The following is a 17,558-nucleotide window of genomic DNA, read 5'->3' as shown; positions in this document are numbered from 1 at the left end:
GAGATAGTACAGAAACTGAATAAGCATTGATTGCTCGTCTGAATTGCATCTTTAAAGTTTTTGCTTCAAATCTCTGATTTCACAGTTTATTTTTACCAAATTAGATTATCATATTTCATTATCAAGACTGTGAATGGGTGGAACTCTCTCAGATAGCCTACATTTCCCGTTAGAACAGCGCGGAAGGCACTCACTGATTGTTACTCAGAGGGAAATTCTCATGCCGGCTTCACCGAGGAGATTGCTTAAATAATGCATGGGCAAGAGCGAGGCAAGATGGAATTTATGGCCCAGACACTGAGTTCAGGCTTTTGTTCAGAGGAGAGACCACATAAGTGTGAGCTTATAGCATCCACCAAAGCTCCAGGGAAAGGGCGTAACTGAGTGAACTTAGTGGCCACATGGTGCTGTCCACGTTATTTTCAAAACAAGCCTTGAGACAGTCCATTCAAGCCTCCGGTGTGGTTTGAAGTGGGGAGGAAGGGGAAACTGGAAACGTCAGTTGCAAACAGAATCCCCTTCCTGCAAATTCTATGGGACAGACCCAGTGCATGTCATGCAGGGAATGGGGTGGCCCTGGGACTGAGGGGCTGTTGGAGTGATGGGAGACAACATGGCAGTCTTGTTAGGAAAGAATAAACCTTGACCAAACTGCAGCATTCTGTATGCTGTATCTTCCATCTTGTCCTAATTAGAGGAATATGTCTGCTGAATCCTAATCTCTTTAATTGTTGATAGAGCAGGCACGCGATTTGCTATAAATACACACGAGCATTCATTTCTGAAATAATGGCTGTTGCCAAATATATTAGACCAACAGGAGTCCTGGACTGGGGCAGGCTGTGCTGAATAGTTGAGTTTTGGAGGTAATGGACCAGTTGAGAATCATTGCACAGCTGGGCCAGCAGCTGCACCCAGTGCTCTGTCGAGTTCGGCCTCCAATTTCCTTGAACTTGTCCTTGTTTGCCAAAATGTGGAACGTAGCAAGAACTTGTTTCAAAGGAGCCCACCGCAAGTGAAAAAGACCCTTTCCAAGGGGTCTTTGTCGAGGTGTGTAGTCCACAGCAGCAGTGGTCAAGTGAGGAATTGGTGAGGCAATGGGAAGTTTGAATAATCATAAAAATAAAAACCAAAGATAAAATTGTAGAGTGAGGTAAGCTGGCAGAAGCCCAGTGCACTTTAAAAGGCTGCAATGGGTCGTCACTGTCCTAACTAAATGATATATGGAAAAATCCCATAATAATATCCAGCAATAGTTATCTTGTTGTTAGGGAAAAATAAATAGGTCTGTGGCTGGAAGGCAGCCCAGTAATCTCCACGTCTTTTTTTTTCCCAACAGTGTATTGTTCTGATATTCTTTGGGACTGGGTTAGGAGGAAGTGCCAGAGCCCTTTATATTAAGAAGCATCCTACGACAAGCCAGAAAGAGACTAGCAAACTCCTTCCATTCCTTGGTCCTGGCTTGAGCAAGCATTTATTTAGCATGTGCTGTATATCCAGCATGTACTAGATGCATACTCTGACCAATTAGATTATAAATTCTTTGAGAGCAGGCTCTGATTTCTACTTGTCTGGTGTAAATCCCATCTCTTGCCAGTCATTGCCCTTGATGTAATAATAATTGTACATATGTCTAATTCTTTGACTTTAAAGAGAGTAAATATCAAATCTCCATTCTGTTAATGCTTTATTTTTCTGTTACGACACAGACAAGTCTTCCCTCTTCAAATTTAAGGGCCAGTGACTGGAACACTTACAAGTTGGGTGATTTGGGACAAGCTGCTTAACCTTTGGGCAAGTCAGCTTCCTCATTTATGACATGAGGAAAGTCACATTTATCATGCAGGACTGTGAGAATTAAGAGGTGTGCCTAAATGCATAGGAGATGCTTTCCCGCCCTCACAGGATATTTTAAGCAGGATAATGGACCATATGGACTGAGTGTGTGGCGGGGCATGGGGATGGGTGTGGAGAGGGGAGGAGGGTGCAGGAAAGCTGGCTGGGAGAGTGTAAAAGAACCTTCGATGGCCTGTGACAGGATAGTGCCAGTGGGAAGTCAGAGAAAAAGATGGACCTAAAATAGATTTTAAAGGGAAAATTGACAGAATGTGGCAGCTGATTATATTAAAGTAGGGTAAAGAGAAAGAAGGAAGATTATAAAGAAGAAATAGTCATGGTGCTGAAGGGGAAAAGATTATGGGTTTGTGATAATGGCAAGGTATCATGTGTGTGTGTTCTCCAAAACTCAAAAAGCTAAAACAGTGTAGTCCTTCAGGGACTTAAAAACTAAGAAAACAGAAGCGAGAAGAGGAAATTGGAGTGCCTAGTTAACTTATGTAAATGGAAGTGAAAAAAAATCAATAATAAACCAATAATACTGAACTATTGCTGATAATAGAGTGAGAATTCAAAGGAATTGCTTAAAATGGCAAATCTCTGTTTGGAGTTTTTCCCAGACAAGACCCACAATCATCAAATAATAAGGCTCTTCTGCAGTCTTGGAACTTATTTAAGTTTTCCTGAGTCAAAAAAAAAAAAAATGCCACTGAGGGGATACGAATAGTGTCAGGGTTGGGAAGAAAAAGAGCATGAGGAATGGAAATTCTCAAAATAGCTTGGTTTTAAAGAGGAGATGGGAGCCAAAAGATGGCTGGTTGATCTTTCAGAATTTAACCATTCATTGTGACTTTTCAGAAAGTTTGGCAACTGTTTTTCCTGAAATAACTTATTGTGATTTTTCAGGAAATTCAAGCAGGAATTGAGACTATGCCAAACCCCAGCAAATAGGTTGTAGTCCAAAAGTTCCTTTTCAAATCCTTCATCAGAACAGTACTGTAAACATCTTTGGGCTACTTTTCAAAAGTCGACCCAACTCATCCTGCTGTAGAAATCGTGTACCTTTGTAATAAAATATTAATAGCAGAAAGACTTATGTTAATAATTAAAATATAACCAATAGTCTAAGAATGGAAAATGTGTAGAATGCAAGTACTTGGGAAAATGCAGTTTGATTATAAGAAGGTATGGGCTGTGACTATTTTTAAATGTATCCATTTTCACTGACTGTAAGAGACTTTGACTTCTTTAGTTTTGAAATGTAAGGATTTCCTGGTCTTTGTTGCAGACATATCATGAATTTCATCTTTAGTGATATCTGCTATGGCCAGGATTATTTTCACCAATTGAAAATGGAAAGTGAATGAGGATGAGAGATAAAGGAGAAAGAAAGAAACCTATGGTAGCTAGGGCAAAAGTTTATAAACAAAGAGGAACAGCAGGTTTAAAGAATGAATGAGAAAGATATTACATGCAGGGAACTTTTTTTCTTTTTAAATTAGCTTTTATTGGCATATAGTTGCTGTACAGTGTTGTGTTCTCTATTAAGGGAGTTTTGAACATTGAAAAGAGGAATATGTGCAGCCCTCCAGGTTCCTTATCTGCAGATTTGGAAGGCTGACTCTACTTCACCGTTTTATATAAGGTATTTAAAGCATCTGCACATTTTGGAATCTGCAGAAAGTTGGGAGTGTCCTGGAACCAATCCCCCATGGATACTAAGGGATGAGAGTATATAAGGATGTGCTTGTTGCTCTTGGTAAGAACTAAAGGCCAATACTGGGCCTAATAGCTTCTTGGATCAGCTGCTGGGGGGTGCTTTAAGACTCAAAGTTTCTTGAGTGGTGATACTGCTCATGTGACTGGTAGACCTGAGAAATCTCCTAGGAACCTTTGGTCCCCTTGACTTTTCCCCTTTCAGCCCCCTCTTGTCTCCACTTCCTTCCCTATTAATTGTGGACACCATGGCCTGTTATTTCAACACCTTCTTACCAGTATTTTCAGTTTTCCTGTTCATCCAGTCAATAAAGGTCTATTGAGCAATTCCTATTTGTCAGGCATTATAGTATTGGATACTTAGACATGAACCTTTCTAGTACTGGGAAGTTAAAATCTTAACACTTACACGGCGGGATACCAATGCTTAATCCAGTTGAGTGCTTTCTCCTTCCAACCATACTGCTAAGCACTTTCAGAGAAAAACCACTGTCCAGATGGTTGCTATGGTAAAGTTTTGACCTCCAGTCTCAACTGGACCCCTCAGTATAGCTCAGTGATTCTTCAAGTGAAGTGAAGTCCCTCAGTCGTGTCCATCTCTTTGCGACCCCATGGACTGTAGCCTACAAGGCTTCTCTGTCCATGGAATTTTCCAGGCAAGAGTACTGGAGTAGGTTGCCATTTCCTTCTCCAGGGGATCTTCCCCACCCAGGGATCAAACCCAGGTCTCCCGCATTGCAGGCAGATGCTTTATCGTCTGAGCCACCAGGGAAGCCCCCAAAGTGATTCTTAGGTTTCCCTAAGACACTCCTGCCATTCTCCCCAACACTCATGTGAAAACTTCTCTACTTTCTCCCAATCTTTGACCAAACCACTTCCTTACCTCGCATTCAGCAGACAGTCTCACCTCTTACTATGCAAGATCTAAATTTCCTACCACCAAATCTTATTACCTACATAACCTGGAGTAAGGCCAGTTGCTTTGAGGACAGTTCAACATGGTGAAAGTGTAGCATGACCCAGAAAGCCTTGGAAGACAATGAAGGTCTTTACTGAAAGGTTCTTAAGGAGTTAACCAAGATGAAGAGGAGAACTAATCTCAGAACACATAGCTGGATTTTCTAACAATTGTTTTTACCACTCTTTCCCCCCAGAGTCGGCCCCTCACGGCAGCTGTCAGTTTTTTCTCTTCCTCTGTTCTCCCCAGCTTCACACAAATTCACCCCATCTTCTTACTACTCTCTTCTCTCGTCCCTTCATAGGTGGAGCAGCTAGTCTCTGTGGTGTGGGTCATCTTCCTCCCACCTCTCACCACAGTCAGCACAAATCAGAGAGTTCAGCAGACCAGTTATCCTTTTATCCTTGTGCATTCTAATATATATTAATTAAAACTGCCCATTTGTATTCATACATCCTACCTTTCCTCCAGTTAGAAGAGGTTTTCCTCTTCTCTTCCCTCCACATGTGTACAATTTCCTCTATTTCCTATATATCTTCCAGATTTTCATGTCTAGGGGGTCCTTCTTATCAGAGTGTAGAGGGCCAGTCCCATCTTAAAAAAAAAAAAAAAGGACAAAACCTTTATCTTTGCCACATACTCTTTTATCTCTTCTCATCCTTTTCTCCCCCTTTATAGCCAAATGTCTTAAAAAGATTGTGTACATTTTTTGGGTCCGTTTCTTCCCTTTCTTAACACTCCCAAACCCACTGTGATTTAAATTCTACTCCAGCCACTTCATGGAAATCCCTCTAGGTAAAGCCATCCAGAGCCTACTTGTTCTGAATGTGCTGTCCTGTTTCTTGGTCTCTGTGGTCTTATCTTTCTTTATGTGCTATTAAAATATAGGTGATGTTTGGGATCACTGTTTGTTTCTGACTTTGGAAGGAATAGCGAGGGGTTTCTATCCATTCATGAGCCTTCTGTTAGTGTTTGCATGCTCTCGCATGCCTTCATTCTTGGGTTATACTAACCCTCAACTCAGGATGCAAGATGGAGATTTGATGCCCCCTCACTCATCTGGGATTTGACCCCATAATGGAGTGGTCAGGGGCTGGGCCTCTTTCTTTCCCTGACCCATACCAATAATTTGCTGAATTGTTCTTCTCTCCCCAAACACCTCCCTCAGACATGCCTTGCCACCACCATCAATTCTGTTGTATTGATCTCCTTTGGGGATGAAACACTAACTCTGAAATCATACATTCTTCCCTACTTTACTGTTTATAGTGTAAACCTCATAGAATTTGTCCTTCAAATTAAACCAAAGTTTGGGAACTCAAAAGCCTTTTCTGTCCCCAAAATGGTTAGTAAAACAAAAACTGCTTTGACTTTCTGTGCTTTGGATTAAAAAATTTTTTTATTTAGACACTCAGTTGGCTTTTTTGTTTCCCTCAGGTCTTCCTGTGTCCTTGGGGAAACACTGACTGATTCTGAGGCAGTTCAGCAAGGGAAGGGGGCAGAATGTCACAGCAGCAATAAGATACACACTCTTTAATATTTTAACCTACAACTGGAGTAAAAGTAAAACAAGTTGATTTTACTTGTAGCCCGAGGAATCACCAAGAGAAAAGACTCTTGAACCTAAACACAGAGATCCAAGAACATACCCCTTTGCTTCATCTCAACAGATTGCTCACCACCCACATGTACGTATATTACTTTAAAACCAGAAATGATTGGAAAATTCTGACTTTTCAGCACTTTGTGAGTAAAATGGATTTATGGCTGAGAATATAGCTATGTGTTGGGTCTTTATAATAAATTGTGGTGAGACAGGGAACTCAATCCATTGTCCTTTTCCGGTTTTGTCTTGATTAAATCGGCACAGACTAATGTCCCTCCCTGCCAATCTATAAAGGTAAAGGGGGTAACGTTTAAGAAATTGTATTGAACCTTTTAAGCTCTGACTACATTGGGGAAAGGTTTATGTGACATGGAATAACTTGGCTCAGAAAATTTTTTACATTTTTATTAAATATCTTGAAAGCCATTTTTGGCTTGAAGAATCTAGAATATATTTGAACTTCATAAGAAGGAAGATAGTGGAATATGTTTCATAAATTTGTATCATGTCATACCTAAGTTAATCCAAATTTTAAGTGGCAGTCAGTGACAGAGAAACCGGGGTGGGTGTGCCGTGCTTCAGTGGCCGGGCTCTTGTCCTGCAGCTTTGCAATTGCCTTGTGAACACATGAACAGATTATTGGACCACCTAACAAAACAAGCATCCCAGGAATCAATCCCTGAAATAATAAAAGCATAAATTAAATATTCTTTGATCAATATTACTCACAAAACTCATATCCTTAATGATAACACTTAACTGAAAGAAAGACCTGTGCTTCAAGGTTCATTTGCAATCTACAGAAAACTCTACATTTCTTTTGACATCCCAGTGCTTCTGGAAAATACGAATCTTGTATTTCCTTTCGCAAAATTAGAGCAGACTGCCTAATAATATATGCCTACAGAGGGGAAGGAACCTTTGGGTGGGAGTAGGAGTCATGTGTATAATTCTCCCCCATTAACTGTGCTCCTACTTTCTTTAAAGGTGTGCCACTTATGCAGAGATCCAAACCATGGAGGCAGCTATTAATTTGAAGCTGACCCTTCCTGTTAATTCTGAGGACTAAGTTTATAGTTCCAGTTTCATCTTGACTAAGCGGGGTTCTATAGTTTTCCTGTTCCAGAAGGGGAACATAGGAAGAGCTTTGAACTCTTAAAAGCAAAAAATATAAATTTTAAAAATCAATGGTGGTCAAAACTGTGAGTGTCTGTTGAGCCACATTTGGAGCCCTGCAGAAGGAAAGATTTTCCCAGAATACTAGTGTCAGGACAAATCTATCAGCAGCCTCAGCTCTCTTTGCAGCCAAGTGGTGTGTTGAGCTACAAAGACAGGCAACTCTTCTCCAGTACTTACTGTTTCCAGCTAAATTTAGCAGGGTTGCAAAACGAGTCCTGTGGTCTTCAGACCATCCTATGAATGGGAGTTCTGCCAAAGACTTGAGCAATGCTATAATCATTCACAGGGCTTCCCTGGTGGCTCAGTGATAAAGAACCTGCCTACTGATGCAGGAGATAAGAGATATAAGAAACATGATTTTGAGCCCTGGATGGGGAAGATCCTCTGGAGAGGGAAATGTAGCCCACTCCAGTATGCTTGCATGGGAAATCCCATGGACAGAGGAGCCTGGCAAAAGACCATGGGATCTTTTGGACCATGGGGTCACAAAGACATGACTTAATGACTAAACAACAACAATAAATTATTGTTGTGAATTATTATTATTATTGTGAATAAATTATTCACACGTGTCATTCTGTCTTTAGACCTGTGTTCATCCACAGGAGTTTTTGATATGTTCAGAAATTGGATGGTAGCTGATTGGAGAAGCATTTCTCCAAATCCATACAACAGTTGAGAGCTGGTCCTAAGTTTGAATAAGACAGCGGCCACATTATCAACCACAGTTCATGGCATAAAGCAAAGATCTTTAATTTTCGAGCATAACAAGCACAGCATTCCTCAGCTAATTAGCATTAGCCAACTAACTTCTTTCAGGTGTGAGGAGAGGCTATGGCATCTTTGTTCTTTGAGATATTCCTCAGTCTTGGAGGGACTGGCCTTGGTTACCCCGTGTCTCTGTAAGCTACTCCTTTGCTTGTTTCCATTCATCCATTAACTCCTGTTTGGCTTATCCTAGGCATATCTTTTGGAGAAGGCAATGGCACCCCACTCCAGGACTCTTGCCTGGAAAATCCCATGGACGCAGGAGCCTGGTAGGCTGCAGTCCATGGGATCGCTAAGAATCGGACACAACTGAGCAACTTCACTTTCACTTTTCACTTTCATGCATTGGAGAAGGCAATGGCAACCCACTCCAGTCTTCTTGCCTGGAGAATCCCAGGGACGGGGGAGCCTGGTGGGCTGCCGTCTATGGGGTCGCACAGCGTCGGACGCAACTGAAGTGACTTAGCAGCAGCAGCAGCAGCAGGCATATCTTTAGAGCAGTGGGTGAGACAGATTTGTGATGATGGTGAACTGTCCACCTGGAAAAGCCTCTTCAAAAGGCACTTTTACTAACAAATAACTCTATATCACCACTTTATATTGTCCTTAGCTTTTGTGGGCAAGGAAATTTTTCTTCATCTGAGTCACATAGCATAGAGGGAACCAGGAGGTTTAACCTTTGTTTAAAAAAAATCCCAGAAATGTTTCTTCAACTTGAGGCTACACAAGGACACTTAAGTGACACAGCCCAGGTCTCATTCTTGTTTCTCCTTCTTTAATATGAACAACAATTGAAGGAGCCTACATGGAGAAGAGCTTCTCTCCAGAGACTGTTTTCTAAAAGCTGAGCTATATTCTTTTGATGCAACTGAATATCGTGACTCCTGAGTTTTTGCACACTTAAAGAAAGGCTTGACTTCCTGGTCAAGTGTTTGCCAGAAGATGAACAGTACCACAAGGAAAACCCCCTAATCAAGGGCCTGGCATCTTGTACGTGCTTAATTAGCTGCTTGCACGTCAGAATCTGAAGCCAATCAGAGTCTATCAGAAGCCAAAGGTTAGGTTGAAAAACAGAACCGGGTTTCCTCCCCTCTAAGCAAGCCTCTAGAACAATTCATTTCCTTTTCGGTAAAGTATGAATGCTAATTCTCACCTCATGATGTTTTTAGAAGCCTAAATAAGATAACGCAGGAAAGTTCTTCAGAAACAGTCACATTCTCTTCACATAGAAAGTTTATCATGAAAAATAAGATGAGCTGGAGGCCTCGATAAATTCTTCTATATTGTGTTCTTGTTGAAAAGTGATGAGTTTAAAAATAAACACTAGTAGGTACTATTTTGAACCCCACAAAGTCACCATATTGAAAACCTTTTTGTTAAAATTTCTTTCCCTCTGGCTAATTTTATACTTGATTATTTTGAGGAAAATAGTAGAAAGCAAAGGAAGTCCAAACTCTTGAACAAACTTAATGTTGGATTTTGTGTTGAAAATCATGAAAAATTGATTTCTAACGTTTAGATATCTTCACCCATCTTTACTAGGTGACGCTAGTGGTGGAGAAGCTGCCTGCTGATGCAGGAGACATAAGAGATTCAGGTTTGATCCCTGGGTCAGGAAGATCCCCTGGAGGAGGGCATGGCAACCCACTCCAGTATTCTTGCCTGGAAAACCCCATGGACAGAGGAGCCTGGTGGGCTGCAGTCTATGGGGTTGCAAAGAGTCAGACACGACTGAAGCAACTTAGCTCCCATGTTGTTGTGGGTGGAATATGGGGTTAGGGAATGTACTTGAAACAATTTGCCTCAATCTTCAGGTTCTCAGCCCCGTCTCTAAGCTATTTGGCCCCTCACTGCATTTTGGTGATTTATATTAAGTTAAACATACAAAATGGCTGATGTTCAACCACTTCTGATTTCCAAACATGGTAATTTCGCATGTCCAGCCTAATATAATTTTATTGCTGTTATTGAATGGGTGCTCACTTGTTTATCCACTCAGTCTGATGTAGGCATCTGGAGGGCAGAGGTTGTATCTGATACCTAAAGGGAAGTCTAAGCTCAGATAGTGTATGATATGAAATGTACAAGTGAGGTGTCTTTACATGTGAGCTGCATATGCCATCACTGACACTGTTCATGGAGAAAATACAGAGGAAATCATAGGTGCTTAATAGTTGGGGATTCCCAAGGGTGAACTCTTCACTCCCGGGAAGGTGTTCAGCTCAAATCAAGAGGAGTCCCAGGAACTGCAGTGCCCTGGCTGTGCTGCATCGCCCTCAGGTCACCTCCTTCCTCACTCCTCTTCCTTCCCTATGGCCTCACTTCCCTCTGCTGTTGTTACCACTGTGCAGTAGCTGATGATTTTGCCTGCAGCTTACTTAATTTGCCTGTATATTGTCACCCTGCTTATTTAACTTCTATGCAGAGTACATCATGAGAAATGCTGGGCTGGAAGAAGCACAAGCTGGAATCAAGATTTCTGGGAGAAATATTAATAACCTCAGATATGCAGATGACACCACATTTATGTCAAAAAGTGAAGAGAAACTAAAGAGCTTCTTGATGAAAGTGAAAGAGGAGAGTGGACAAAGCTGGCTTAAAACATTCAAAAAACTAAGATCATGGCATCCTGTCCCATCACTTCATGGCAAATAGATGGGGAAATAATGGAAACAGTGACAGACTGTATTTTCTTGGGCTCCAAAATCACTGCAGATGGTGACTGCAGCCATGAAATTAAACGATACTTGCTTCTTGGAAGGAAAGCTATGACAAACCTAGATGGCATATTAAAAAGCAGAGACATTACTTTGCTGACAAAAGTCCGTCTAGTCAAAGCTATGGATTTTCCAGTAGTCATATATGGATGTGAGAGTTGGACCATAAAAAAAGCTGAGCACCAAAGAATTGATGCTATGGAACTGTGGTGTTGGAGAAGACTCTTGAGAGTCCCTTGGACTGCCAGGAGATCAAACCAGTCAATCCTAAAGGAAATCAATCCTTAATATTCATTGGAAGGACTGATACTGAAGCTCCAATATTTTGGCCACCTGATGCAAAGAACTGACTCATTGGAAAAGACCCTGATGCTGGGAAAGATTAAGGGCAGGAGGAGAAGGGGACGACAGAGGATGAGATGGTTGCATAGTATTGCCAACTCGATGGAGATGAGTTTGAGCAAGCTCCAGGAGCTGGTGATGGATAGGGACCAGAGAAGCCTGGTGTGCTGCAGTCCATGGGGCTGCAAAGAGTTAGACACAACTGAGCCACTGAACTGAGCTACTTAATTAGAGGAATTTAGGGTATCTTCCTGCACTGCTTTTCCAGACTTTTAAAAATCATATTCCATGATATGATAACCCATAATAGGAATATAGTTCATATCATGACACTGTATGCTATAATCTATTATATATTCTGTATCTATCTATATAGATATATCTGTATCATATACATATACAGCCAAGCCAGTTCCCAGCTTTGAGAAGCTCTCCATCATGTCCTTTTTGAAATGAGGATCCAGTTAAACTTGTGAAGACTTTTGCCTCATGGGAGAGAAGAGAAAAAATGCCAGCTCAATCTTTAAGCTTTTTATCCGTCTTAAGCAGCTGTGTGGTCTGTATTAGTTTATGTCAGGATTTGTTTTCTTATTCCTGTTCTGGAATGGCTACAGCCTAGCAAATGAGCCCCAAGATGGGGCTATGGCTTCAGTAACGAAATTCTGAAACCATATAATTAATTCTAGGTGGTAATGGCTCATTTCAGTTGCTATGGAATGTTTTAGAATAACCACAGATATCACCAGCAATCTGCTGCTGCATTCATGGATATAGCTGGGTGAGGTTATTTCTCTTTATGCCTGTTTCTTATTCCTAAAATAACTTTATGGGTTTTGTCTTCTCTATAAGCTGAGATTTAAGTTTATCAAAAATCCTATGGAAAACCATCTAATTGAATGTAGCCTAGGGATTGTGCTAGCAGAATCAGCAGCTTGGAAATACTTAGGGTTTGATCAAAACTTTTGAAATGTTTTGAAAAGAGCTATAGCACCATTAACTCAATTTTAAAATTTGGTATAAAACTTGTGTATTATTCAAATTAAGAAAAATTCTATTAGAATTAAGGAAAATATATATTACTTGCTGACTTAAGATTCAGGTAACCTACTTATATGTGACTTTACTAGTGGCTCACTGCTTTTAATTCACAGAGAATCACATATTTCCTATGAGAAAAAAAGAGACAGTTACTGCTCTCTGTAGGGCTTTATCATGTTCAAACCAGCCTGTATGCTATCTGAAAACCTGCTAATCAGAAAGGAATGAGAGGCATGAATAAGACTTTCTTACTTCGGTGACTTCTGAATGGATTCAGAATTTTGCTCAAAAGAGAGACCTGTGAATTAGCCTGCCTTCCCCTGATTTTTGAGGTGTCAAGGCTGTCAGCAGAGTATTTTGATGGGTATTGGCATCCTGTCTGCTGGGGAGAGAGCTGACTCAAGGGAGATGTGGCAGTCACAGGAAATTTCTTTTCAAAACTTGGAGAAATGCCTCACAGAGTCCGGAGTAAGGTGGGGTGTAGTGGAGGGCAGGGCAAAACATCTAGGTGATTTATCTCAGCTTCTGACCTGTTTCATACCCTTCACCCAATCATTTAATTCCTCTGCGCCTCTGGTTTCAATTGTAAAATGGCAATAATTTTCCCATTTCAAAGACCACAAAAATGGATATTATACATTTTGACAAAAGGAAGAAACTAACTGCTTTTGGCACTGAAGGCAATTGTAACAGAGAGCTGCAACAAAATTTTGAAATAACCATATTACTGAAATCAGAAAATGGATATCCAAGGCAAGTATGTATTAAAACTAGGATAAATCCTTCAGATCCAAAAAGCTTTCATTGAGAAACTTCTGTCTTCCAGACACTTTGCGGTTTACTCTTACATGGTTGCTTAATCCTCCCAATAGTGCTGGATGGCAGCTGGTTATTGTCCTGTTTGCGATTTTTATGAATAAAGAAGCTGAGGCTCAGAGATGTGAATCTATTTGTTCTGAGTCACACAACTGGAAAGTAGCAGAACCCAAGTTCAAGTTCTCCAGTGTTGGGTCCAGCATCCTTCTCCTGTACATACCCTGTCTTTGATGAAGTATTAAAAGATGATAGAATTTCTCTATCTAAAATAAATCCCATTTCTGGGAAAAAACATAACTGAAGTACCTGTATTTAGTTTCTAAATGGTATCTGCTTCCAAATTCGCTTCATTCTCTGCTGAAGGCAGCTATTCTTCAATGTGTAGATTATTCTCTTGTTTCAACCTTATTGTTTCTATCAAATGCATTTGTTAATTGTTAAACAGTTTTTACTGGCACTTTTAAGCATCTGTTAACAAAACTCTTCAGGGACTTATGTGGACAATATTTTTATTCTTTTTTAAAATATTGTGACTGCCTGACTTCTAGTGAGTAATCTTTGTTATGCCTATTTTAATAATTTACAGCTTTTAGGTTAAGGAGTGTTTCAAGCCAGCTGGATGGCCTTCTAGTTGCCAAGCCCTGGTTGCATATACTTACGATATATTATTTAATACTTAATGGGGGTTCTGTTGCAGTTATATTGTCCCCCACAAATTATTATATCACCAAATATGCCCTCCCGTTGTTATGAGTTAGATGTCACATTTTTGAAATCTTGTTTGAGGGCATGAAGTACTAAGGCTGTTGTTGCTTTTCCTTCCAGCTTCACAAGCAGCAGTGATGTAAACCCTCTCACCCAGGCTCTCTTTGTCTAACAACAGTTCAGACTGACTGGAGCACATTTATTGAATGGCCATTACTTGGGTGCATTAGTCAAATGCAATTGATTGTTCTGATACACCACCAGCTCAGGCGAGGTAATTGGGCTCTTTAATTGAAGATGCTACTTTAGAGGACAGAGTGTAAATCACTGAATACAAAGTCCAATAATTTTTTCACGGTAAATACAATGTGTCTATGATTGAATCCTCAGTGCAGCCAGACAACAGAGAGATAGATGGCTGATATTCATGAGCAGGCTTTGGGAGATTCCTCAGAACTCTAAGAATGATCCTATTTTTCATATTGCCTTGAAATAGTCTCATGTTTTCTGCTAGAATTTTGAATTCAGAGGGATGTTGCTATGTGTGTGCATACAAGTATATTTAAAATTACATTTAAGATTGCAAGTAAAATATGAGAGAATTTATTTGAGGATACTTAGGAAGCCAAGACATTTCCACTGTCCATTTCCATTTGTTACAACCTTGGCAGAATTTTGAGACTGTACTTAGTAGAAACTATCAGAGTGCCTACAAGTCTTTCTCCTTGGCCCTTGAGCTGCTATCTTCTCTTTCCTAATCCACCCATAACATGCAGTGATTCAGCACGGAGTAAAGATATGTACAGATGCAATGGTTTAAAGTCTTCCTTATCATCACCACTGAGTTTAAAGAAAAGAATTCAAGACCTGGACTATGCGCTGCTCTTTACTCCAGCTGAGCCTTGCTCTTCCAGGCTTCGTTGTTCACCCTGATGGGCTATAGCAAATCCAGACACAACCCGCTCACCCACCTGGGACGGACCTCTCAGGTCAAAGACTTCTCCCTCTTTCCTGGCTACCTGCCCCCTGGGAAACACCCCGCCAAGCGCTGGTCTGCAGCCTTGTCTTCGTTGCTACTTTTCAGCCCCGGAGAGCATTAGCTCTGAGGGACCTTCCACCTTGATTTGAGAGCAGTGAATCTTTGACCCGTTCCAAAGTTGGTGCTATGTGATTCCAAACATGCTAGAGGTCTGAGATATGAATAGATTCCTGTTATTTATTGTTCTCTCACTCTAAGATGATTACTAAGAATAGAGGCAGATAGACTTGAAGAAACGTTGTCTGTGACCCCTCCGTGACTCAGCCAGCATTACTAATTTGCTGTGGGAGTTAGGCTTTGAATCTGTTAGAACAAATTACTGAAGTTAGTACTCTTTGCATTAGAATCTGCACTTCCAGTGAATTTATTATGCACCACCTTATGTGAAAAGCAAAGTGTAAGGTTAGAGAGGTGGTCACACAACTAGAGGCAGAAAAGTGACTGTGGTGATTTTGCCTCCATCATATTTGTCTGGGTCCTTTTTGCCCAACCTCTTAGTGCCAGAGTGGTAAAGAATCCGCCTGCCAATGCAGGAGACACAGGAGATGCAGGTTCGATCCTGGGGTCGGGAAGATCCCCTGGAGGAGGAAATGGCAACCCACTCCAGTATTCTTGCCTGGAGAATTCCATGGACAGAGGAGCCTGGCGGGCTTTAGTTCATGGGTTAGCGAAGAGTTGGACAGGACCGAGCACAAGCACAAAGTTTATCAGCAACCTTTTCTCCCCCAATCATTTTCTTTTCCCTGGTCCCACTCACTCACAAAGTGATGCTGAGTGGTGCTGACAGACCCATTCACGTTCTCACCTGTTCCCTTACTTCAGGGCATTCTAATGTCCACGTGAGGTTGTATCCAGAAGGATTCTGTGTGTGCTGACTGCAGGGAATCTATTTTTAGTCTGTTCATTTCTAGGAAGGACTAAAATTACAGCTGGTGTATATGGTAACTTTCCAGATTGCAGTTTGATTATTTCTGTGGTTGACATTCAAGTTTGCATCACCTGGATGAGAAGGCTTACAAATTACATTCCCCTCTAAAATAAAGAAATCAAGTATCTTGTCAGTCAACAAGGAAAGGCCACTAGCTAGAAAAAATAGGTAACCAAAATGTACAGGCAGTTCAAAAAAAAAGAAGAAATGTAAATGGCCAATAAATATGTAAAGGGTTTCCCAGATGGCCCAGAAGTAAAAGAATCTACCTGCCATTGCAGGAGCCACAGGAGATGTGTGTTCGATCCCTGGGTCAGGAAGATCCCCTGGAGGAGGAAATAGCAACTGACTCTAGTATTCTTGCTTGGAAGATCCCATGGACAGAGCAGCCTGATGGGCTAAGTTCATAAGGTTGCAAAGAGTTGCACATGACTCAGCACACATGTATGCAAATATGTAAATACCGCTAGTAGTCAGGTAGCGCTAGAGGTGAAGAACCCGCCTGCTAATGCAGGAGATATATGTCACAGGGGTTTGATCTTTGGGTTGGAAAGATCCCCTGGAGAAGGGAATGGCAACCTGCTCCAGTATTCTTGCCTAGAGAATCCCCAGGGACAGAGAGGCCTGGTGGGCTATAGTCCATGGGGTTGCAAACAGTCAGACACGACTGAAGCCACTTAGCAGAGCACACAGCAGAGCACAATTAGAAAAACATAAAACAGCAATTAAATATGCTTTCTTTTCCCTACAGATTTGTAAAAAGAAACCGGAAATAACTGATAGATATTGAGGGTTGAGGAGGTTGTGGGAAAGCAGGTATTCTCACACTCTGTTGGCAGGGTTACAAGTATGAATCAAAATTTGTGGCTGAGTTGGCAGTATCTATAAAATTTGAAATAAAACCATTTGGGAGAACTGTTTCCAGATCTAGATACTTTCCTCCAAAAATACTTTAACATGATGGATAATCAGCCATTAAAAAAAAATGAAATTTTGCCATTTACAACCACAGGGATGGACTTGGAGGGTATTATGATTAGTCAAGTAAGTCAGAGAAAGACAAATACTGTATGTTTTCACTTACATGTGGAATCTAAAAATAAAAGATGAATGAATATAACATAACAGAAACAGACCCACAGATACAGAGAACAAACCAGTGGTTACAAGTGAAGAGGTGTGAGACAAAGGTAGGGGATTAAGAAGTTCAAGCTACTAGGTATAAAATAGGATACAAGGATATAATGTACAGTACAGGGAATATAGCCACTATTTTACAGTAACTTTCTATCAAGTGTATAGAAATAAAAATAAAATAATGAATCACTGTTCTAAACATGAAGCTAAAATAGTATTGTATGTTAAATATAATTCAGGAAAAGAAAAACAAAAACAAAAAAACACACATATTCACAAAGATATTTGAGTCTTTTTTTCAGTATTGTTTGTAATAGTGCATCACTGGGAAAGCCCTAAGTGTCCAGCAGTGGAGGACTGGTTAACTAAATTAAAATTACCCATAACTTGAAGTACTGTGGAGCAGTTTCAGAAGCTAAAGATCTGTATGTAGTGATATAGAAGGGTCTTCAGGCCATAGTGTTAATTTAAAAACAGGGAGCTGCAGGACAGTGCATGCTGATGTGATTCCATGTACTTTAAAAATGAGCCTAAAGCCATGGATTGGTATGGATACTTAGATATGTAAGCAAATGCACAAAGTTCTGGAATGATATATACTAGACTATTAACAGTGGAGCTGGCCAGAGGGGTTGGGGTGAGGAGGTAAAGTGATACTATTACTTTTTACTCTGCATACTTCTGATCATTTGATTTTTTAAATAATGAGAATGTATTATTTGTATAACTCATCAAACATACATAAAAATAGGGAGGTTGCAACTAGGATTTCT

The 17,558-nt window shown here is 40.6% G+C and overlaps 1 protein-coding gene across 5 annotated transcripts in view; it reads left to right on the top strand.

Moving 5' to 3' along the window:
- The window catches only part of RAPGEF4 (Rap guanine nucleotide exchange factor 4), a 333,429-nt gene that overhangs the window by 124,531 nt on the left and 191,340 nt on the right, over nucleotides 1–17,558 (top strand). The window lies entirely within an intron of this gene.

This window comes from Bos indicus, chromosome 2, assembly GCF_029378745.1.
Source record: "Bos indicus isolate NIAB-ARS_2022 breed Sahiwal x Tharparkar chromosome 2, NIAB-ARS_B.indTharparkar_mat_pri_1.0, whole genome shotgun sequence".
Taxonomy (NCBI): Eukaryota; Metazoa; Chordata; class Mammalia; order Artiodactyla; family Bovidae; genus Bos; species Bos indicus.
The sequence above is the reverse complement of the archived record's forward strand: the minus strand, read 5'-3'. Positions and strand labels throughout refer to the sequence as shown.